Here is a 19,451-nt window from a genome sequence, read left to right on the forward strand (position 1 = left end):
AAATAATAATAATATTATATATATTATTATTATTATTATGATGGTTCCGGGATTTGAACCATTGAACTGGAAATTATGATGATATTCTCAATCATCTTTTCTCTTTTGTCATATGGAGCAAAGAAACCAGGAAATATTCACATTTAAGAAGCTGTAAAATCACAATATGTGTTTTGATCATTTAAAAAACTGATTAATTGATTATGAAAATAGTTATTTATAATAATAAACCTAATGATGCAAATCGTGGCAGGACTTAGAGCAGCGTTTCACTATTCTGAGCGTCTCGTCTGCTCTGAGGAACCGAAGACGCTGCTCACAATGTAGATGACAGGATAAGAAGAGAAAGAGACGGGGAATGAATGAGGGAAATAATGGAGGGAGTGATGGAGCGAGTAACGGAAAAGGCCAGGGAGGGAGGACAGGCCACGTCTCCTGTGTCTTGACATTTCTCTCTGTCTCTCCCGGGATTGAAAACCCAGATATAAATGTTCCAAACTGATGATGGAGTGGGATTGAAGGGAAGAGGAGGAGGAGGAGGAGGAGGAGGAGTGGTGTGAGGTTCCTTTGATGAGAGTTAGTTGTTTCGTGCAGCAGAGTCGGCTCATAATTTAGTTTCAGGTCGATGTAATTAAAGAGTTGGGGCCTCAGCAGTTTTCTCCGGGGCTAATTTGTTTAGGAAGCGTTGATTCCCCACCGGCAGCCGGTGACGGCGGCGCAACAGTCGCTGTCGCTGGTGGTCATGGCAACACGAAGCCCCTCAGGTGTCAATATTGATATCTTTGTCGAGGTAGCTGCTCCCACAGTGAGTCAGATTTACATTCAGCACCAGGTGCTGCTTATCCTCGCAGCTGCGTCGGCTGTGGAATTCTCCGAGAAATGAGGAGTTTTCTTCCCACTCCTGTAGAAAAACACACATTTATATTCCTTTCACACCTGGTATTTTCTCAGATTATCGTGAAATTATTAGTGCCACATTTGTGTTAAATGTGAAAATACAGCACATTATTATTATTATCAAACCTTTATTTAACCAGGATAAGACTCATTGAGATAAGAATCTCTTAACAGGGACATTAAAACAGCAACATAATCATCATACATGTGAGAAATAAATAGACAGTAAATAGATTACAGAACAAATGTAGACATAGGGACATAAAAAACAGTTAAAAACCACAAGTTTGTGCCTCCAGGTCATTCAGTCGCCCTTTAAAAGTGTCCAGTGAGACCAGCTCCTTCAGTCTGAGCGTTTACAGTCACAGGGAATCTGTCCACGTTCAGTTCTGACTAATAAAAACTAATCCTGTGGCCTAAGACCACAGCAACTTGCTTTTTGACTGATAAAAACCCTCAGATATGACCTCAAATACATTTATGAATAAAAACGAGCCAGTGTTTACGTCTGCGTTTTGTAAAAGCAATGGTGAGTACGGGCTTTAAAGTCCGTAATGAACCTTTAATGCACTGTGATAAACAGAGTGGAACGTGGACAGACTATGCGAGGAAGCGTTCCTATAAATAACGTCTCTGTAATTGAGTACGACCATGAAGGTGGAGGCAGCAAGTCTCCTTTTTTTGGCCTGAATTAAGGCAAAGACTGAATTCTACAATAAAAACTTCACTTTTAATTTTAGCTTCTTTACCAGGTGCTGAACCTGAGGATAGAGACAACAACAATTCTCGTCCACTAAGTTCCATCAATCAAATTCAGACTTTTCTTATAGGAGAGGAGAACAATGAATTAGAGAGTGATGAAAGTCTGTGTTCAGGTAAACTCAGCTTTGACTTAAATCAAAGCTGACTTAACTTTGATTAAAGACACTAGCTATCATCACTTTAGCATGCTAACATAACTAATATTATATATAATAGCTAACAGAATAGCTGAGTAAGCGTAACACAGACACACGCACGCGCCTATATTGCTAGCTTTCAAGAATTAGCCTGTGATAGCCGCCTGAAAAAATGTTTAAAATGTGAACGTCTTGTGATTTAACTGCTAACCAGTAGCACTAAAGCAATAGTTCAGGGTTTAAGTAGTTGTATGAGGTGACTGACACATCGTCAGCAATGACTGTGCTGTTCTACTTCCTTGCAATGAGCTAGCATGGTGGCTAGCTCTCACTAAAACATGGCTGCCAGCAGGGACACAAGGAAAAACTTGATTTTTATTTACTTGGCAAAAGACTCACCTACTAAAATCTACATAAGCTCCAGTCTATGAAGTCATTAGACAAATGTTTTTGACCGAAAACTGAAGAGAAAACCACTCGCTCTCCCACACCACACTCCACTGAGAAAATGAGCGATTTACGCTCGTAGCTACACGGGAGCTGCCGGTCCACTGCTGCCTCGTGTGGTCAGTTTGTGTCACTGAGGTAAATCTGAACGTTGGATTTTAAACACGAAAGTCACAAAATGACAAATTTGAACAGTGATTTTCAGTGATGGAGGCAGCAGGGGAGCGACAAAGCAACATAAACGAGGTGTTTCCAGCCACTAATGATATATTTATTATGGTATATAATGTATTTATTAGATAGGTCTTTTTAACCGAAAAAACTGAACTATTCCTCTCAATCTTGACAGTTCCTTGGAGCAGCAGCAGCTTCTGGAACTCTTTTTTCTCTTTGAGATACTCGATAAGAATAAAAGCTTTATCTGCGTCCAGTGACCTGACCTCGGTGGGTTGGGGACTTATCGTGTAGCTCCGCTTCCTCCCGGGCGGCCGATCGTAATCTGTCCACTCGTCGGGTGGCCTGAGCCAAAAAGCACCAGTTGCCTTGCAGATCGGACAAAAGAAGCATCTTTATTTTCCTTGGATGAAAGAGTGTGAAAAGACCTTTCTCTTTTTTTTCTTTCTTTGTTGTGTAGGAAAAATTAATTCACAGCGCTGAACCCGGGTCAGGTGGGGATTTCATTCTGTGAGCTGCAGGTTTTTGAATCACGGACTAAGTGGTATTGATGGGTTTCCCTGAGCACATGGTTTAACATGTCCTTTTTTTTCTCCCCCTGAAATCCCAAATGAAGGATTTAAAAAGATTGCATTCCGATTGGCCTCAGAAGGAGACGCCGCGTCTCATGCGGCCGTGTTTACCTAACGCCGGATCAGGCGGGCTTTTCAGGTCTAATTACACCCATTAGATCCCAAAGTAAATCCCAAACAAGGACCCACAGAAGGAAACGCGGCTCCAGACCTCGCTAATTGAGATAGATTTGCAGATCTTCTGTTTGATGGAATTCGATTCTGGGGTCTTGTTTGGTCATGTTTACCCACAGGGACGTGTGTTTAGCGAGGCAGGACGCCGTCGAGCAAAGCCTTGATTACGACTGATGTTTCCTGGTTTAAATTAAAGCTATTTTGGTCGACGACTAATCTGTTGACTTTTATCTCCACATATCGTTGTATCTAAAGTCCGATTTTAGTCGTACTAAGACAATAGGTGAAGGTTTTCTTAATCAGTCAATCACCAATCTTAGACTAACATACCTGGGTGGTGTGATTCATAGTCCGATTACTTCTGCATGTATACACTTAATCGGACTGGAGTCGGACTTGGCGTTCTGATTCTATACGCACTAGATTACAGAGAGATTGGGCTTTCTTTCTAAAGTGGAAAACAGGACTGGTGTAATTCAGGATTGTTGATTGACTGGGTAAGTCTTGTGATAAGTGATTGGAAATTATCGTGATTTCATTAAATAAAATCAGATTTTATTTAACAAAATCTTTCTTTCTTTTGCTACTTGGTCAACACATTTGTATCTTCTATAACTGAAGCTATGATTTCTTGGTTATTATCTTAAAAATAAGTGCAAATACTGTTGTTTTACATCATTCGATATCGACATATATATATATATTACAATATATAGCAAACCAATATTTCTGTAAGGATGGCCAGGACGTTTACATGTGTTAGAAACAATGACTATTAATATGGTCAAACTATGCTTTAACGCAAATAATTAGCATTGCATTTAAATAAGTGACTTTTCCAACTGTAATTCGGTCAATTCAAAGTAATATTATGTTTATTTCATACATCATAAATATGAGGATTATCAATGCAACAGCCTTTAAAGCTGGGAAAAGTCATCACAGGCACTTTATCAGCAAAATCTTACACCAGATCTTGTCGCATGTCGCGATATAGAAATAATATCCATATGTTACGCAGACATAGTGACATTCATACTTACATTCATACAATTTCAGATATAAATGTAGTTATGATCTGTTTTACCTCAGTTGTGATGAAAGCTCAGGAAGTAAAGGGTTTTTATGAGGTGACACATGAAGGTTCTGTATGTTGTAAATATGACATCAGACTGCAGCTGCCATGATCACATATATATATATATGACCCACATCCTGTATTTGAAGGCTTGATTTACATGAGTTGTTTATCATCTCAGAAGTCATCCTCAGGTCTCTCTGCTGCCATTTAAAGCTTGATGAATGTCTCTCTTCGCCGCGTCTCATATCTCACTCCAGCTGCTTTCCAGTCCTCGGGGCGCCCTGTTTTTTTCCCTTTTCTATTTTTCTTTATTGTGCCCTGTGCTGTCGGTCCGTGCTGTCGGCCCCGCTGATTGAAACGTGCCTGCAGTCTGGTCGCCGGCACGCGGTGCCAGGCAGCTGATTCATGACCGCTGTGGCGTCTGAGCTCTCCCGCTGCGAAACGGCGGGAGGATTTTCCACGTCTGAGTATCTCATTCAACATTTAAGAGAGTAAACCTGGATGTTTTCCTTGACTCCCTGTGTTGCTGGAGGCAGTTTAACTCGCGCTCGCTGCGTTTGCATTGTGCTCCTCATTGACTGCGCCCGCCGCCTCCCATTGACCACGTCTTTGCGTGTGTGTTTGCGTGTTGGCCTCATCAGGATGTCACCGGCATTGATTAACTGTGCGAGCCTCGACGGAGCTTGTTATCCTGTCAATTTCCACACCGACGGCTTGAGTCATTAACATTTAGGTTACAGAGGAAAATTATCCAGCAGGTGTTACTGTCGCTCACACTTTTCCGCCGCGCCGCATCCTCGGCAGCTGTTAGAGATCACGCCTAAATTTATTAAACATTTTTCAAGCTCTAATAAAGGACTTTACGAGGAAGAAAGGTTGAAATTTAAGCCTGGGAAACCTGTGTGAGTTCAAAATGTACAGCCTAGAAGTGCAGCAGACTGTAATAAGTGAATATTCTGGCGTCCAGCAGGGGGCACTGTGATTGTACCAACTTAAACGTCTTCCCGAGCAACAATCCCGTCAAAAATCGCTGTTAGCTTAGCTTTTTAGCTTAGTATCAAATATCTTCGTAGGAACTAGTTTTGTGACAGTCTGAGGACAAACTACGAAAATAAAAAATGTTTTCAGGCTTCCAGAGGTTAGCATTTTAGTCTCAAGTGTGGTGAAATTCAGAAGGATCATGTTATAGTCATGGGAAAGGCGTAATAGTGGGGTGTGCAGGTAGCCATCACTGCTAAGCTAACAGCTAGGCTAGGAAACGCACCATATGTGAACGTATGTCAACAGTGGATTAGCAAGATTCAGTGAGATTGGCAAGATTGTTAGACACACAGGAAGTGACTCAATGCCAGCTTAAACGCCGCATGTTAGCTCCTCCACTTGTCAGAAGTTTGGACAAAGAAAAACTCATATTTGCAGTTACTTATAGTTAATTATGCCCTCAGGTATCTTTTGAATTTTCAAAATTAAAGCTACGCCGTCTTTTAAAAAACATGAAGCCACTGGAGGCTACGGCGCCATTTCTCCATCAGAGCTGTGTTTTTTTGTTATTGATTTGGCAAATACGAGAAATATGTTTTTAGGTGAAGACACCACATGTAGAAGCTCTTTGACCCAAAATGATATTTTTAATGCTAAAATATAATTATTATTGTTAAAAAAACCCTGACAAAAATAGTTAAACAAAGAAGCCCAGTTAGCTGACTCAAATTTGGGTATAAAAAGGTGAATTCAGTTTGTTCTTTGCCAAATAAATAACAATAACACTGTCAGTTAAACTTTTAATTATTTTAATTCTTGTGAATGTGAACTCTTGAAGGAATCTTTTCCATATTCAGGGTAAACATTCCCTTGGATTATATATATGTATATACATATACATATACATATATATGTATATGTATCTATCTATATATATATATATATATATATGTATATATATATATATATATATATATATATGTATATATACATATATATATATATATATTTATATGATGTTTCTGAGCCGTGCTGTGAGTCTCTGTGCTCTTTGACCCTCAGCGGCGATGACTTCTCGTCAGTGTGTGAGTTTCTGAGTTTCCCCGGCACAAAGCCTTTGTACCACAGCGCGTTGTCGAGAGGAAGCGCCGTGGAATCTATTTGCATGGCATCACCGTACTTCACTGACCTCTGCTGAGAGAGAGCCAAGGACGATGTGCTTGTTCGGGCTGCGGCGCTTCATGTTCCTGCCGCCACTGACCGCTCTGATAACAGCTCTCACTGTCAGCTGCAGCTCCAACGGCCGCTGAGCTGTTGCTTTGTTTTATTTTTTATTTTTTTTTCCTGTGAAGCGGCGTCGACTCAGGGAAAAAAATGACGGGGGGAGCATCGTGTGGCCGAACCACTTTAATTAGATGTATCTTGAAAGCATGTGCTGAAAGCCGTTGGGGATTTTTGCTTGAACACAGGTAGCCTTTCACACATTTGGCCTTTTGGAGACGCTGCTGAAGGTCAGATGCTGAGTGTGTGTGTGTGTGTGTGTGTGCGTGTGTGTTTACACAGTGTGAGCGCTTCATGTTTGACATTTGTCTGATTTCCAGCTCTCTCTCAACCTCTCTCTCTCTCTCTCTCTGCTGCAGGGATCTTGTACATTTATAAGAGAACAGAGAGATGAAGGTTAGAAGTGTCTGTGCAGGTTAAAGGACGTCATTATTTCCCCTCTCTTTTATATCTTGTTATGCATCTATTACATGTGAAGTCATATCAAATAACGGTTTTACTGGAGAACAGTGACGCTAAAGTGAGTCCGTTTTAACGTCTAATTCTCGCGAAGGTGACTTCTCCAGGGAATCTTTTTCAATTTTGGCACAAACTGGCGTTCACTCAGGTCAGATATCGTTTTTATAACTTCAGAACGTGATATTACAAGATCGTAACATCTAAGTCCTGTTGAGGCGTGTGACAGGACAGACAGCAGGGGGCGCAGTCATCCCTCGCTGTCTGACAACCCTGTATAAAAACAGGAAGCAATGTAACGTCCACAGGAAGTGGTCCAAACATGGTCATGGTAATCAAAAAAACATTCACTTGGATTTGAGTAGAAAATGTCATAGTAACACCAGAAAATACACAATTCCTTGGCGTGTGAATGTTTTATCTTAAAAACACCTTAAGAGAATTCTGCAGAAATTGGCATAAACGTTCACTTGGACTCGAGGATGAACTCAAACCCAAGAACTAAAATTTTTTGCACTTGTCAACTTAATTTCTTTGGAAGTCCACAGACCTCAATTAGAGTATAAATTGATAAGATATAGCGGGAAATAGGTAGGAATGGTCATAGTAACCCCAGAATAGACACAATTCCTTGCCTTGTGAATGTGTTATTTAAAAAAAAAAAAAAAAAAAAGCCTTTAAGTTTGTGGTCAAACCCCAGAAACTCAATTTTTTTGGGAATATTGTGATATTTTGGGAAGACCTTGGGAGAATCCATGTGATTAAGTCATTAGATTTTTGTGGTTAAACTCGAGAAATAACTAACTTTTTTGTGCATGTGAGCGTGATATCTCAGGAAGACTTCGTTCAAAGAATTCGTTCAAATTTGGTACAAACGTTCACTTGGACTCATAGATGAACTGTTAAGATTTAGGTGTAAATTGGTGTGTGTAATGTGTTAAATTAAAAACACCTCAAGAGGATTCCACAGAAATTGAGGATTAACTCATTAGATTTTTGTGGTCAAACCCGAGAAATAACTTCTTTTTTGTTCATGTGAGCGTGATATCCTGGGAAGACCTCGGGAGAATTCGTTCAAATTTGGTACAAACATTCACTTGGACTCATGGTTTTAAGATTGAAGTGAAAATTGGTAGAAACAGTCAGAGTCACATCCCTTGCCGTGTGAATAAATCTGTCTTATGTACATTTGCTCGACTCTATCATAACTCTTTATTAATGGCCTCTCTCTCCCTCTCTAGCGCCACACAATGGCCACTGGTTACTCGGGAGGGAGTTTGAATCCCTGTTCGTGACATAATTTGCTTTATGTTTAAAGTTCCTTTAATGTCTTTTCTTTTTTTGTTCTCTGCAGCTGCTTCTCACTGATTTTCTCGCTTGTCTTTGTTTTCAAGATTTCAATTTGCACGTTAAACAGAGGGATTAAACTTTGCTAATTGGTTTATACTCCAAGGATTATTATTATTATTATTATTATTATAATATGAATAAGAAAAGGAGAAGAAAAAGATGGATCGTGTCTTTTTTTTGTCTTGAGAGAAATCGATGAGAGTTTTCTCTGCTGTCGCTGACAGACACTAAATAAAGGAACACAGATCGATGCATGGACTCAGGCTTTATATAGTAACACATGTGTCCGTAACCGCGCTGCAGGAACAGCAGACAACAGAAAACACCACGAACAACGTTTAAAAAAACCATCAGCGCTGATCAGAGACTGCGCCTGTGGAAACTGACCAGGAGAAAATGTGGCGTTTACTGATTTAAATTGTGATAAAAGGTTATTAAGGAATAACTGGTCTTTCATTTTAATTTATAGTAGGTTAGGTTAGAGTAGGTTAAATTATTTTACTTTAAAATGTGAATATTATTCAAAAAGTCACTAAAAAAAACCCACATTATTCAACTCTCCTGTCATTTTCTTTAACTTTGTTAAGTGTGTGACTTTTTTTCAATTAATTTTTCTTCAAAACTTTTGGGACGTTTCTTTCTTCTTTTAAAAATAAATAAATAAATCAAGCTTGCAAATAAAGGCACAAAATAAAACAACTACATTTTCGTGGTGACGTTAAGAATTAAATCCTCTCTGAATGACCGTCATCAACATTTAATCCAAATTTTATTATTTACTTTTTGGTTTATGCTGCTCAAAAACAAACAGATAAATGTGTTTAAGAATAAAAAACCTGTCAGAGAGGACACAGCCTGTTCCTTCTCGTCTTCATCGTCTTCGTCCTCCGGATTCTAAATCAATATTTGAGAATATCTAAATAAACTCAGACTTGTAAATTAATAACAAATATAATGTTTTTCTTCACAGACACAGAAGAGCAGAAACACAACCTGGACCATCATCAAACATCAACATCAAACTCTGGTGAGACAACAAACAAACACACAAACACACACACAGCGCTTCAGATTAGTGACAGAGATTATTTTAGATTACTGGCTGCAGACAAACAGCAGCAACTCGTGTTTTTTTCTTAATCTCCGATACGAGGATGCAGGAGGAGAATCACAGCTGTCCATCCTATTTTTGAACGTCTCTGTGATTTAAAGGGAAACATCGTGTGTGTGTGTGTTTTTTTAAACATGTTTCATAATTGTTGCTTTTGTCGAAGTCGAAACAGAAAAAAATCCCCGTAGCGACGGCGTGGAAACAGCACGTGGCTGATTGTGTTCAAACCACCGCCCACTGCTTATGTTAATAAATGATAATGAGACTCGAGCACACTGAGAAACATCTCATCCACATTTGTTTTATTACTTTTATTTGATACGTTTCATTTCTATGGTGTTTTTTTTTCAAGATAATGGTTTTATTCATACGGCACATTTTAAAAACATTAAGTGCTGCTAAAATATAGTAAAGATAGTGATAAAATTAAAAATGAATGAAAACGCCACTCAATAAAAGTGAGTTTTGAGGACGTTTTCATTTATTTTATGCAGTAATAGATCAATTCATAATTATTTTTAATCTCAAATCATCAATAATTTACTGTATATTTGCATGTGTAAAACCCAGAACTACTGTTTTTGTTTTTTAGATTAGTTACAGAGATGATGTCAGATTACCCGCTGCAGAAAAACAGTAAATCTTTAGTAAAGTAAAGAATTTGATCATTTAATTATTTAAACTGTTTGATTATTTATTTACATTCTTCTCCAATGACGACCTCATGTTTGGTCTACTATGTCCGCAAGGTGGCAGCAAAGTGATGACGTTTACAAGGTTCCTTGAACACATCTCACAGCTGTTCAGTGAACCTAATAGAAGTAATAAAAGAAAGTGGGTTGAAAGGAAGTTTCTATTTATCTATCTTATCTATTTTTATGCAATAATTTATCATTTTCATGTGAAATCATCAAAAATATGTTACTATATAATTATCTTAACATTTTAAATGAAATAATCCGTATCAATCAAAATCTATCAAACATAGTCTATATCTGTATCAATGAAAACACATATAACTACACTTTTTAATGTTTTTTTTACACACTAAACATCTCATCTGCTTCTATAATCTGTGCTGGATTAATTCAGGATGGTCAAACTTGAATTATACATAATCTCCCTGCTTTAATGTCCTCTCCCGTATCAAACGTTCGTCTCATCAACTCTGATCCACGTCTCACTGTATACAAACGCCTGTTAAACAGCGAGATCGTCGTCGTGAGCGTGGACGACTACGAAGAGACTCAGTGAGCGAGAGAGAGAGAGAGTGTGTGTGTGTGTGTGTGTGTGTGTGTGTGTGTGTGTGTGTGTGTGTGCTGTTGCCAGGCGATGAGAGGATGAGGAGGATGAGGAGTGACAGAGTGAGTCTCACTGCTGTTAATCCATATGTGCTGTGTAAACGCTCAGTGCAGAGACGGTGGAATCAGAAAATAATGAGCTTCTCAGTGTGAGAGCTGCTTTAAAGGACCAGTCGGTAAGATTTAAAGTGAAGTCAAAAACTGATCTTTACCTGAATGTATGAATTGTTTGCAATGTAGTCTTCATTTTCTTTATTTAGTGACACGCTAGTGACGTGTTATTGGCATGTTAGTGACGTGTTGCTGATGTGTTAGTGACAGGCTAGTGACACACTAGTGACGTGCTAGTGTAGCGTTAGTGACACGCTTGTGACGCGCTAGTGACACAGTGACATGAAACGATTCAATGTCAGCTCCGAAGGATGTGCCCCGTCATCAACTCAGTTCCAGATTTTGACAAAACTATTTGACATATTCCGTCTCCTAGCAACCGTCCTACACCCCACACACCCACCTGTGCTTGAAGCTTCTAATAGACTCTTGAAAATGTAAGCGTGAAGGACGAGCGAGTGGAGGTTGAGCGGCAGATGTTGCGTGTGATGAATGTGGAAGCAGTTTTTTTTAACCTGCTGAGCTTCTGAAAAACTGCTGCTGAGTCTTTTCATGCCCGAGCAGTGGAAATGCTGCACACACACACACACATACACTTATACACAATTACACAGACACACACACTCTGAGGAGGAACACTCCTGCTGTGCTGCTCGCTGATGTGCGAATGATCTCACACTCAGCTGGAGGAACACGGAGCTGAGGTTTGACTCGTCGTGCAGGATTTGATGCACAGTGTAAAAAGTCTGTCTCCTCAGGAAACACCCGCCAGGATTGACTGTTATTTACCGCTTCCTAACACACCCATGAAACAAAATCCCAGACGAGCAGGTGAAACCTGCAGATCAGACTGAACTTAAAGTAAGCTTTTCTTTTCAGAGAAAAGAGACTCTAAGTTTAAAGTTTAAAGTTGCACTGTAGAATCTGCCTGTAAAAACATGACCGCTGGTGGAACAACAGATTTAACCTGCTTAACTCGACAATATCCTATGATTTAGTTTCATTTTTCAACTGGAAACTGAGATTTTTAAATAACTCACATCAAACTCCATAGAGAAAATCAGCGAGTTTTAGCTCACTGGGACACAGGAGCTGCTGGTCTACTGCTGCCTCTTGTGGTCAGTTTGTGTCATTGAAGTAAATCTGAACAAAGAATTTCAAACACTGAATTGACCGATGGAGGCAGCCGTGGATCAACAACTCCTGTGAGCCTGTGACGTAAAATCGCAGATTTTCTCTATGGGATTTGGTATAAAACTCAAACACTTTCAAACGACAACAATGAACATATTCTTAAGACATCAAAGACTTTATCTGACATAGATTTTGTGAGTTGAGTCTTTTGTTAAGTGGCTAAAACTTCCACTGTTAGCCATGTTTTTAGCTAGGCAATGGCTAAAGATGTGCAGATGTTCTGGTGAACTGTTCAGAGTGACACCAAAACCACATTCACCTATGAAATGCCTTCAAAAAGATCCTACTGTATATTTATATTAAAGCCCACATAGACCGGAAGCTCCAATTAACGCTGCGTTTGTGTGTGTATCTGCGTCATTACCTCGTTTATGAAACCCTAAAGCTTCAGAACAAACACTTCAGCCACTGCTGAGAAAATAGTGTTGTATTGTTTTCCTGGGCTCTGCGAAGCGGATCGGCACTTCCGTAGTTTGATGTCGTCATCAGAAATCCTCACCACTCCTCTCACCACTGTAGCGCCTCCCAGTGCGGGCACTAGTCCGGGCACATCCGGTTGCGTACATTCAACCGCAGAAGAAGAAGAACTACTCTCGTTGTAGCTGCTGAGATGCAGAGCATCCACCGTGCCAGAGGGGGAGCTGTGTATCTGAGAGCTGGCCTATCTATTACGTCACTTCCAGGTACCTGGCCAATCACAGTACAGTAGGAAAGCTCTCGTTGGCTGGCCAATCACAACACAGTCCTGGTTCTGGGGGTGTGGTTTTGGTCTGAAACAGCGCGGCTGACGAGAACGTCAGTGAGGAGATATATTGATCAGCTCGTTTGCAGCGATTAGGAGGTTTTTAATCATGAAAACAAGTTAATATATGTAAGTAGACCTCCATAACTAACATATATGTGTGATACAAGCATTCTATGTCGCCTTTAAAACATCTGTATGAACTGTGATATATAGCTTCAAGGTTCATTTCTTAAAAAATAACAATCCTCATGTACATGGTCTCCACACACGGCATCTTGGCGGATGATCTTTATTTAAAGCATCAGTGCTGTTTGAAGTTTTGCTCGTCGTTATCTTGAACCTCCTGGATCTTCGTTTGAATCTGTAGATGGAGATCAGGCCTCGGGCTGTTTGAACCACAACAGTCACTTTTTCTTTCATGTGCTTTGAAAATTTGCAGTAATGACAAATGTTTAATATATTCCTTATTTTGTGTTACAGTTGTAGTCGGAGGTTTCTGAGATAGAAAGTCAGAGCAAACTGACATGAAATTCCAAGATGGCTGCCATTAATATTTCAACTGTTAGTTATGCTGTATTAATTGTTTGTGTGCACAAAATACCATGTAGACCGTTTGTATCGACTACTGGCTAATAATGGCTAACAACGGCTAACAATGGTTAACAATAGCTCGCTCGAGATACATTTTCATACAGACTTCTCAGTAACGCGGTCAACTCAGAGGTGAAGTCACTCCCAGTTCCAACCTTCAAGTTCTGATGTTAATGTAGTCGACGTTATACCTCAGCGTAGCTAAATGGCTTGGCCACGCCCCTTAAACTTCAGCCTCCGCCTCCATTGCTCAAGGATTACCTGATATTTTTTGGCTGCTTCGAACTATAGTGTTTTTACAAACTCCTCCTACAGGACGTACAGCAGAATTCGGAAACGTCAAGAGTACGATTTTATGAATTAATGTTTGTTGTTTGTTGAGGGGGCGTGGCCTTGAATTTTGAGGAGGTTTTAGTGGATTTGTCTCCTGCATGTGCTTTTTATGTCTTTTATTTTATATATATTTAAGCTTTTTTATACATATAATTTTTGCTAATTCTTATGCAAAAACTGCTTTTTTCTTGATTTAAAATTTTGGATATTTTTCACTTGTTTATATTCTTCATATTTATTTTTTACTGTCCATATTTCTTCTTTTTTCTTTTATTTAAACAGAGCTGACCATCACAAGCTTTTTCCACTTTAGTCTGACAGAGAAAATCCTGAATCTGCTTTAATTTTTTTTCTGAATTCTGTGTCTTTTTAATTTTTTTAATTTTTATTAGTATTTTCTTATAACAGCAACCCAACACCCAAACAAATTCCTTGCATGTTAAAAGTAACTTGGAAATAGAGACAAACTGTGGGTTATTTTCAGTGTTTAAAGTGTTTTGGACAGAGATTTAGTTTGTAGGTCATCAGCAGTTATTGCCTGCACCTGTGTTTCTCTCACAGCTGATGACGATCATCAGTCTGACTGTGGCGAGGTTATAAAAGCAGGTTGAAGAAGTCAGTCGGTTTTCCTGTCTCTAGAGTGTCGACACCGTCGTTGTTTCTGTTTTGGCTGGAAAATGAAGTTTGTCTTCAGACTTTTTTTGAAGTTTTGGGTCCACTGTTTTGTTTTCCTTGTTAAAAATAACATTTTACTGCTCCCAAAACACCGCTCCCCATACGATAAAGAGTCTTTTGCAGACTCTCCTTAACTTGCTTGTATTTCTTTGTTGTATGTGAGTGTGGTCAAATATTGGCTTCAGAGAACGAGAGCAAATATCAGGAGAGATACACTCGGCCACTCTCCTCCCGTTGGACGTCCTCACGGCGGGGGGGCGGGAGTTAGTGTGGAGATGTGTCTCGCTCCAGTTCATCTGCAGGAGGCCAAACCAGTCCAGCTGGCCGGCGCTGATACTCGCTGGCTCCTGGAGCTGAAAATGATGTGTAATGTGTCTCGCAGCGGTCGACTGCACTGCAGAGACAAACACATGCAAACACACTGAAACATGCACTGCACACAGGGAGACAAGTGACATCACACTGTACCAAAAATAACTCATCACTTTGAATTGGTAAACAAATTATTTCCACGAGATATTTGCTAAAATAGTTAAAGCCAAATTTTGTGCATAAAAAGTTGGGGAAAATACAGCAAGATTTGTTTGGGGAGCCACAACGAAAATCTCCCGCATCCCATATGTGGCACCCAACCCATTGTTTGGGAACACGTGGTTTATGAGACATGTTGTTTGCTTTAAATTTTTGAACTTTCTGTCCATGAAGAGATCACTTGGCTCTTTTTTGTGTTGCAATGAAAGGTGAAATACATGGATCCTCTGCTCACTCTCCCACACCAAACTCCATAGAGAAAATCAGTGATTTTAGCTCACAGGGGCACAGGAGCTGCCTGTCTTCTGCTGCCTCGTGTGGTCAGTTTGTGCCACTGAGGTAAATCTGAATGAAGGTTTTCAAACACAGAATTCACAAAAATAATACATTTGAACTTACTGAAGGAGGCAGTGTTAGATCAACAACTCCTGTGCTGTTATATAGAATTGATGTTTTTCTCTATAGACTCTGGTGTGGGAGAATGACCGGTTTGTGAAACAACACAAACTTCAATTTCGTGCCTAAAGGGGCTGTCTCCCAGGGAGATTAAGAATTAAACATATTCTTAAAGGTAACATGTAGGAGGCAGAAATTGAATATGCTAATCATAATATTACTATGCCACCCACTTACTCTCCCACACCACTTACTCTCCCACACCTGATCTGTTAAGATGTCACCTAAGTAAATCTGAGTGAAGGATTCCAAAAGCCAAAGCCACAAAATAAGACATTTGAACTTAGTGATGGAGGCAGCAGTGGATCAACACCTCCTGTGTGCTGTGATGTTATAATCACTGATATTCTCTATGGGGTTTGGTGTGGGAGAGTGAGTGGTTTACAAACTTCAGTTTTCCGTGAGAAAAGTCTTGGTGCAGTAAGTGCTGACTGTGTCAGAGCCTCCTACTGTATAACTCTTTAACCTTTGGGCCACAACTATAATTTTTCCGTGTCCTCACACAGATCTGGAACCCACTTAGACACACTTAAACACGTACAGTATATAACCACAGTTTCAAGGACGGCCTGTTCTTTCTGTCCTTCTCGCCTCTGCAGTTAACATGGAAGTCTATGAAAAATGGTCTGCAGTTTAATTTAATTCAATTTAATTTAATAGATGACTTTGAGGTTAACACACACACTCTCATCCAAAGATCTGAGGTGTGAACGATGTCGACGAGGGCTGGACCACACACTCTTTTGGAGGCAGAAACTGCATAAAACCATCAGTCAGACACACACAAGGTCAGTCAGAGAGCACAGACCTCCATCAAGGCTTTATCAGCACCTCCAACGTCTTGGATCTATATTGAACTTTACCTGCTTATAGCTGGTGCCATGTTATTCATCCTGATCTGTTAAGATGTCACTGAGATACAGTATACACATCTGCATTTATTCAATGGGACTGAACCATGTAAATAATCTGTAATCTGGATCAGATGTAACTGAAATTTAGTCTGATGGTAGAGTGTCCGATCCTGCATACACACACCACATTTCGTTCCAATCCATTGAGTTTTGACAGAGATATTTTAGAGATTTGTTTCAGTTTTGCCCATTTATAAGAGATGGGCATTTCTTGAACATTTGATCGTTGTTGTGATGTCATCAGTGGGCAGATATTTACCAACATTTCATGGGAACGTACTTGGGTGATCACCTACCCATCACCAAAAACAGACAGGAAGTTGCTAACAGAAAAGTCATTTTACAATAACAAGTGACTTGACGCTTCTCTGTAAACAGATCACACTCTCACTGATGTTTCACACGTGTGGGAGTAGATAGTGGACAAAAAATGTGGGTCACACACACTGAGTTCTCAGCCGTGAGCCCGGTCGCCGTGGTTACAGCTCAGCTGAACCGATAAATCACGTTGTTAAGTCGCTGCCGTCGCTGCTGTCGCTGTCGTTTCGTGACCTCGAGCGCTTCCTCGACTGCACATTCAGCAAATTCAGAGAGAGAGAGGGAGGAAAAATGACAGCAGATGTTTTTACATCTTCATTTTTACTCAATCCGTCTATAAAGTGACAGTGGTGTCATCAGAGTGGTTGAGTCGGCGATAAAATGCAAGTTATGACACATGGAATAAGTCTGTGATGTTCGGAGATGAGTGGAGAGGCAGAAAAATTAGCAGGGAAATAATCAGTGATTAAAAAACAAAGGGACATTTGCCAATTCTGAAGCTTTTGTGAAATGAATGACATGCATTTAATTTTAGTTTTGATTGTTTTGTCAGAACAAGAAAATCTGTTTCTTAAACCTTTTTTTACTACTTTTTTGTGACATTATATTGATTTCATTTCATATTACTTGCCGTTGGTGTTATTTTTCTACCTTTAGCTGACACTTTTGTTTTCTGCCCTTTTTTTTTATAATTTATTGATGTTTTTTCAAACATTTGCCAATTCTGAACGTTTTATGAAATTACTAAGATAAATCTGAAATTTATTTTTGTTTTCTTGGTTTGTCAGAGCAAGATCAACCTTTTTTCAAGCCTTTTTATTTTTTATTCATTATTAACTGACACTTTTATTGCTTCCTGGCTTATATTTAAGGTTATTAAGGTTATTATATTTAAGGTATTACATATTTAACCCATATAATAGGCTTACGTGCACTCGTTTTAACTATGTTTTAACTGTTTTTCTCTGGCATCTTGAATAATTGAAACACTTTAATTTTTATGCGTGCAAATGCATAAAAATAAACCCTGAAACCAATATTAGTCATATAAATGATCAAACACTAGTTTACCTGCAGTATATTCACTCTTTTTTAATGCCGTACAAACCCTAACTTAAATTCCATCCACTTAAATATTGGATTTTGTTTAAAAGTAAAGTGTGAAAAGGAAGGAAGTCAAGATGTAGAGTAGAAAAGGAGATGTTTCTCATTCAGGAAGGAGAAGCGAGGGAGGAATAAAAGCCAGGAGAGGGAGCAACTGGGTTCATGGGAATATTGAACCACAGATCAAAGCTAATCCTCATCCTCAGCAGAAGGATTTGGTGAAATACCGTGGGCTGTCTCACCCTCTGAAGGACGTCGTCCCACTCTTCCACTCCTCACTTCTTCTGCTTAAAAACTCGTTGTTTTGTCTCAGTTATGGGGCAGAGAAACGAGGTCACTGAGGAAGCATGAAGACGAGGAGGAGGAGGTTTGTCTGGTTAGAGGCTAATGATTGTAACGATGAGGTCAGGAAACAACCCAGATAATGACAGAAAAACTGGACTGTAGATTTCAAATCTAGTGAGGTTTTCTCAAGTAATTCAAGGCTTTAAAAGACAATTCAAACAATTACAGTATATATGTTGGAAAATAGTGACTGAGAACATGTGAAAAATGACTTTTTAGGCATGTCTCATAGTTAGTGTTAGCGTAACCTTGTTGCTAACTGCACCTGGTCCTACACTTTGGCTTAGTCTCCAGCTGAGATGTCTTAAAACACACAAAAAATCTTTAAAATTCATCCTAAAGATGTTAAGAAAGGGAGTAGAGAAAGAAGAACAGAACAACAAACTGCAGTACCACTGATGGACAAAGAGAGAGACAGAGAGCAGGACTGGGGCTAATCCGGTAGAGAATGTTGTTAAATTGTGAAAAAGAAATGGTGGAAATAACGCTTCTCTACGTGTTTGTTGTTCTACACGAGAGCACTTACAATCACAAGCTATACAAACACAGACCCCACAGAGATGCTCGTGGACGTTGGTCCTTACTAATGTGCATAAACCAGAGTGTGTGTGTGTGGCAGAGTGTAAGGAGAGAGGATATACATCATGACGCCTGATAAATGCTCACATCCAAAGGCGATTTTGGTTGCCGTCTTTTCTATCAATTTGATGCAGTTGTTAACCATCGCCCAAGGTAACATGATCATGAACTCCACTACACAAACCGGCTCAGTGTTTGTCGTTAAACTGCGAACAAAATGGTGAAAATGTCTTTTTCTCTACATGTTTGTAACAACAAGTGGTATGACACCAGAGTGTTTACATTAAAGGGGACATATTATACCCTATTTCTCCAAGTTAAAATAGTTCCCTGGTGTCCTAATGAACATGTCTGTGACATGCTTTGGTCAAAATACCATAAGGATGAAGCATCATAGCAGTTCAATAACCCTGCCAAAACTGCCTCTTTCAGAACGCTCAGTTTTGTGCCTGGTCCCTTTACATGCAAATGAGACACAGGCAAACACACACCCACTTCTTCCAGGGGGTTTCTGATTTGTCCTTTTTACAGCACTCACTCGCTCAGCTCGTGTTCCTAGCTCTATTTGACCTTTTCTTAAAAATGTGTGTGTTTGTGCGTGTTTGTACGTGAAATACGGTCGCTGACTAAATACGGCGACCGCTGGCTGCAGTCTGATGTGAAGTGGTGCGAACACACGAACACACGTTTGCTGACTTTATCCGGCACATTAGCTTCATATATAAAATCCTCTGAGGCTGGAAGTTTGTGTAAAACACTGTGCTCCACTGTTCAGCCACCAACAGCACACTTGTCCCTCCGTGTTGACATAATACCGCTCTTCCTCCCTCG

At 39.7% G+C, this 19,451-nt stretch overlaps 1 protein-coding gene across 1 annotated transcript in view; it reads left to right on the forward strand.

The window, feature by feature from the left end:
• Positions 1-19,451, forward strand: part of rnf152 (ring finger protein 152) — a 44,363-nt gene that overhangs the window by 17,273 nt on the left and 7,639 nt on the right. Inside the window, exon 2 of the mRNA XM_058641633.1 lies at positions 9,283-9,339. The gene's annotated coding sequence lies outside the window, so the exon portion shown is untranslated. The remainder of the gene's footprint in view (positions 1-9,282; positions 9,340-19,451) is intronic.

Source organism: Solea solea, chromosome 1 (assembly GCF_958295425.1).
Source record: "Solea solea chromosome 1, fSolSol10.1, whole genome shotgun sequence".
Classification (NCBI taxonomy): Eukaryota; Metazoa; Chordata; class Actinopteri; order Pleuronectiformes; family Soleidae; genus Solea; species Solea solea.